Here is a 6,000-nt window from a genome sequence, read left to right on the forward strand (position 1 = left end):
TTAATACAATACCAAGAGCATTGGGATATTTCACTAACTTTATGGACTTCTAAGCTATTTGTGTACCTTCAGTCAAGAATGATTAGGGCATGGTGTGAACGTGACTCAATACATTCTAGAGCGCGAGCAGTCATCATATGGAATTTTAGTTCCCAATCAGTATCCATCAATATTTTTTTGTATGTTGGCATGTGATGATTTATTGTCCCAAGTGAACTACCAGGTAGACATCTTCGGTTGCCATATGTCCATGGTTTTTCCAAGCAAACTCATATTACTCCATTTGGCCTTGTCAAAAGAAATTCTTATATGCTAACCAAAATACCCCCCTCCTCGTTCACCCCTCCACCTCTCTCATATACATATATTATGTTTCCAAATCATAGACATTATGCTTTTTTGTTAAAAACATCCTCTTAGTTACTCCTTATTTACGTGGATGAGTGATGTATAATCTAATTGCATGTTTTTACTTAAAATATATTCTAGAATTTAGCTATTTACATTTGGTGCTACTAAAGTACTTGAAAATTATATTGCATTTAAAAAAAATTGTATGCAAAGGGAGTTTGTATTTTTGTTATCCACCTAATAAGAGTTGTATTTGGTCAAACATTGAAGCCCATCATTTAAGTTATTAGAAAGATGTGTGACTTATGTGGGTAGTGATGTCTGTACTATGTGCGTCTATATTGAATTTGTTTTTTCTGAAATAATAATTATACATAATCTGAATTTTGAAATAGACATAGATTCTTTATCTATATAGAATAATATGATTGTACCTAGTGACATGGATTTGCTATGGTCAAATTCATCGGAACAAATTCAGTTGAGTTGGATTCGCTATAAGTATGCAATCCTTGATTTTATGTCTATATAATAATCAATATTTTTTCTTCAAACATGTGAGAAAACAGTCCCCGATATAATATTTTAGAGCTTATCCAACCTAATGTCTGCATACATTTGATCTATTGTATATGTGAAACTCCTATTTGCGTACATGTGTTAAGCCAAATCAAGGACCTACATTTTTTGACATCGCCAGCAGGTGAAAATTGATGGGTTGCAGCTCGGTCCGGTAGAAGAGAGGCAATCACACCTCTCGTTCCATTAGTATGTTATATAAAAAAACCTTTGCTTTCCTTGTATAAAAATAGAACTCTTCTTTCATTGGATCCTGACCGAGTCCGGCCAATCCACGACTATGCACGTGAGCATGACACTTTTGAGTTCTTCTATATGCATCAAGTCGTATATGTATGTGTGAAACATTTCTTCTGTGCGTCGACTTTTAAATCTGAACCGTCAAATCATAAAATTAATTATATATATAATTTTGCCTATATGCATTAACTGTTTCTAATATTGCACCTTAATTCGTATATATTATTTATAAATTTTAACCGCATTTAATATATTTTATAATATGTTTCTAATATTAATTTTCAAAAACTAAAATGCTAGTTTTTCATAAAAATATCATATAATACAAAGCAAAGTTGTATTATTTATTTGTCCGGTAAGTGTAATGTATTTCTCGATGGATGTATGTATTTTAGGCTTTTCATCCTTTATTTATCACCTTGTTTTTTCCTTTTTGATGTGCTACTATTATTTGCTTTCCAGATGTGATGGAGCGTGAAGTTGGCCAATTGCTCGCAGGTTCCTTCTATCGGCTAAGAGAAAAGATAGGTGGCTCCTCTATGTACACGTAGCGTGGATAGCATTGGAAGTTTATTTCTTGTTGATAGAATTCGAACCCGATTTGGTATCTGTCCTTGTAGTTGACACATATAACAAAGAGTGATGATTGCTTCGCAACCTTTGAGGTGTCCTTTTCCTATATGTTTTCTTGTTGCACTTTTTCCATCATGGTACTTGTACGTGACAGATTATACATGTGCAAAACATTGCACCTTCAAAATATTTGCATGTAACGTATACATCTTTAAATCTTAGCCGTTTATTTTTCATATTAACGGCTGACGTAATTTAATCTGTGTGGACGAATGTGATGGCTTGTTTGCCTATTGTTTTAGTTAAATAATAGATATTCAGATTGCTTTATCATATTCTTGCTCGTTATTCGATTGCTTGCAGGAATAGACCTTCGTGGTCAGGCTGACCGTGCTTTCGGCATCGTCAGTAACCTCGGAAGATTGGTTTAGCGATTGCTAAGGCGCAACGTCGTGCACGTTTGTAGTCGGATCGTCAAAGTCGTCTCCACCAAATCAATAGTTATCATCTCATCGAAAGATCGGGACACCCTCGCCTCTATCAAGTGGTATCAATTTTCAGGTTGCTCGTAGAGAATTTCCAGCTTTCCCTAGATTAGATTTATTTACTTACCTACTGTCCAAGAAAAAACCACAAAAAAGTTAGATCTATTCATCCTTTGTCCAAACCAGTCTGAGCCTTTGCAATTTTCTTTTTATTGTTTGCATTATTGAATTATCGGTTGCATCATCGTGTCGAGTTGCTGGTCTTAGTGTCTAGTTCGTTTAGAGTTTCAAGTTCTATTCACATTAGTCACGCCGCCGCTGCATCGTTACCCCTTCCGCTGTCCACCACCCATCCATCAATTTCCACCATGTGCTACCCACCGTTCATTGTCATAATCATAGTTGAGATTGTTCACATCTTCGCTTGATCCAATCTACATCTTATCTAGTTTGTTTTGGAAATAGGGAGAGAGCAAAAATAAGAGAAGAAAAGAGAGAAAAAGAGAGAAAAAAGTAAAAAAAAAGTTAGAGAAAAAAAGAGGGAAAGAAAAAGAAAAGAAAAGTGTGAGGAAAAAAAGAGAGAAGAAAAAAAATAAAATTCGAATCTATCTAGACTCAATCTCGTAGTTGAATTCGGATTGGAATCTGTTTTGCGCACTGTTCAGTAAAACAGGCATAACTTCCTCATACGAAGTCCGTTTTTCCTCCGCGAGTATTCAAATGAAAGCTAGCGATGAGCCGCATCTAAATAGTTGTAGAAGCTAGTTCAATATTTGGCACCTCAAAATCAGCTTCTAAATAAGTCTTTTTGCCCTCCGAATTCGCGAACACAGCTTATTCCAATTTTTCAGGCCAGTTTTAGAATTTTTTGACTCCTCATATCGACTTGGAATTGAGTGATTCCTGTTGCATTTGAAAGCTTGAGTCAGTACCTTTCTTGAGGAAAGTTATCAAAAAAATTGGCACAAACTTTTCCTGAGGAAAGTTGGAGAGAAAGTTATTGTATATCCTGCTTGGCTGTGGTTTTACATCATTATCTTTACTGCTATTGTGATCTTCACTTATATCTTGCTGTCGAGAGCTACTTCATATCCTTTATTGATGCTAGTTGTGCTACACCGTGACCTCATTAGTGTTCTAGGCTCGCGTCTCTAGTTCCGGTCTAGCCTAGGACCAGCACAGTACCGTCGTTGAGCGTTTATTCAACATTGCATCTCTGAATTGATTATTGCTAATATTTTGTTACCATATATAGCCAACCCAGCTCCACATATTTCTACACCGTGTATACGTACATTCCCCTGGCAATCGCTTTACACAATATTCGGAGTTATTTGGCACCGCTGGTTGCCTGTCACCACCTGCTGCATGGTAAGAACTTGTAAGATATTGATATTTGCTTTACTGTGAGCACTTTACAACCACATCCCAGTAGTTCATCGGAACATTATTCTCGAATTTTATTTCTTGTTTCTACTAATCATGACAGGTTTTGGAGATAGAAGTTCTTGGACGACGGACACATCTTCACCATCACGAGAGTTGGGACAACACACACAAGCACATGGTCAGGTTATCTCTTTACCGTCATTTGAGGGTAGATTTAATCCTGCTATTTATCTAGCTTGGGAGCTTGAAGTAGAACAAGTTTTTAGTCACCATGACTTTTCTGAACTAGAGCGAGTACGAGCTCCCACTAGAGCATTTACTGGTTTTGCTTTTGTTTGGTGGAGTGTGCATTGTAAGAAAAACATTGATAACCAACCTACAACTTGGAATGATTTGAAAGATGCAATGAGACAACAATTTTGCCCTCCTTACTATCGTCGTGAATTGCTTCGCAAATTTGAACAATTTAAACAAGGCAACAATGCTGTTCATCCTTACTACCAAGAGTTCAAATTTTATATGCATCATTGTGACATAGAGGAATCTGAGAATGATATAATGAATAGATTTTTTGGTGGTTTGAACCATGATATTCATGCAAGATTTCAGTATATTCCTCGTTGCATTACTGGTATGTATGTTCGTGCTTGTACCTTTGAGAGACAGCTACAAGAGGATGCATTGGGTGACTACAACAACTACTATTCCAATTCATGCTCACTACCATCGGTTGATTCCTCCACCATTGCACCTACTAGAGCAGCCACACCTCAGATCGTGAGTGCGACATCATCTCAAGTGTATGGTACATTGTCATTGTCCATACCTACATCAGCTACGTCTTTGCGACAAGGTAACACTAAAGGTATTGATGATATAACTTCACATGAGAATGATGCATGCCTAATTAACTTAAATACATCATGTGTTGAGTTACCTGTTGATTTGAGCACGCCACCTATTTTAGAGAATCATGTTACTGTCATGAAATACCAACAATTTTGATTGCGCCCATTGAATTAACTATTGATGTAAAAGAACCATGTGAATCAGGAAATAAATCAGATTTGGATCAAATACATTTTAAAATAATTGTGCCAATGTTTAATCATTTTGATATGACCTCTAATCTTGGTGATCATTCTGTGTCAAATGACTTATTGCATATTTTCTTATTTAAGCATGTTGTAGCATGTAAATTTGATGCACGTAAGGTTTATTCACCAATGCTGGGATGGTTTAATGACGAATATTGTCAATCTTTTGATATGAATAGGAGCTTCACTTATATGTGCAAACTGAGTTGCAATATTTTCATGCCTTCTACTTATGATAATATTTTGGCTTGATATGTTATGATCTATGAAAGTTACTTATGTATACATGTGTCATATGTGCAAAAATCAAGGGAAGTAAAATGGATGACATATACATATACAACATGTACACCTTGTCTCTTTTGTTAGCCACATTTCAGATTAAGCAACGCCGAGGACGGCTTTGTTTTCAAGAAGAGGAGGATGATGAGGACATGAATACCTTGGATACAGCCAAAAAAATTGCATACATGCATATTTGTCAGGTGATTTCTAGTGCGAACTATTCAATAATGTATTTATGTTATCCAGAACAAAAATACTTCACACACTTTTGTGTTTTGTCTAATTGCAGGTGTATGGGACATTTGTACAATCCACATATGAAGATAAGGGAAAAGGAGAAGTTTAGGTTCTCTTCAAAAAGTCCTCTCACATCACTTTTGGGCCAAGAGAAGATATAGTCCAAGTCTCTTACGTTCTGGATTGAGATTCGGACTGCACAGACATACCTGCCTCAAAACGCCAACAACTTTTTCATTCGGACTCCGAATTGGGTGATTTTTTTGTTGGAAACTAGATTTCATGCTCTTTCCAACCCAATTGGATTCACCTTCAAATTCGTCCGGAGCATTGAGATATCGACGAAACAATCTGACGCTGCAGCAGAATCCGAGTTAAACAACAAGTCCAAAGGTGTTGCATCACCTCCACTTGGGCCCATGAGCCTTGTAAGACCTAGGGCTAGTTTTAGGATGCCATGGGACGTCCTTCCACCTCCTTGGCCGCCACCCTTTGCTCCTATATAAGTAGATCCATCTAGTAGCTTTTTCCTTGGGATTTGTTTAGTTAAAAGTTAGCCATTGCAACTTCGTGTACTTCGTTTGTGTCCAACGACCAGACCAAGACCACTTCCGGATCCCCACCATTATCAATACTTCATATATATTTGCAATATTCAGATTGCTTTATCATATTCTTGCTCGTTCTTCGATTGCTTGCAGGAATAGACCTTCGTGGTCAGGCTGACCATGCTTCCGGCACCGTCAGTAACCTCAGGAGCTTGG

Source organism: Triticum aestivum, chromosome 5D (genome assembly GCF_018294505.1).
Source record: "Triticum aestivum cultivar Chinese Spring chromosome 5D, IWGSC CS RefSeq v2.1, whole genome shotgun sequence".
Taxonomy (NCBI): domain Eukaryota; kingdom Viridiplantae; phylum Streptophyta; class Magnoliopsida; order Poales; family Poaceae; genus Triticum; species Triticum aestivum.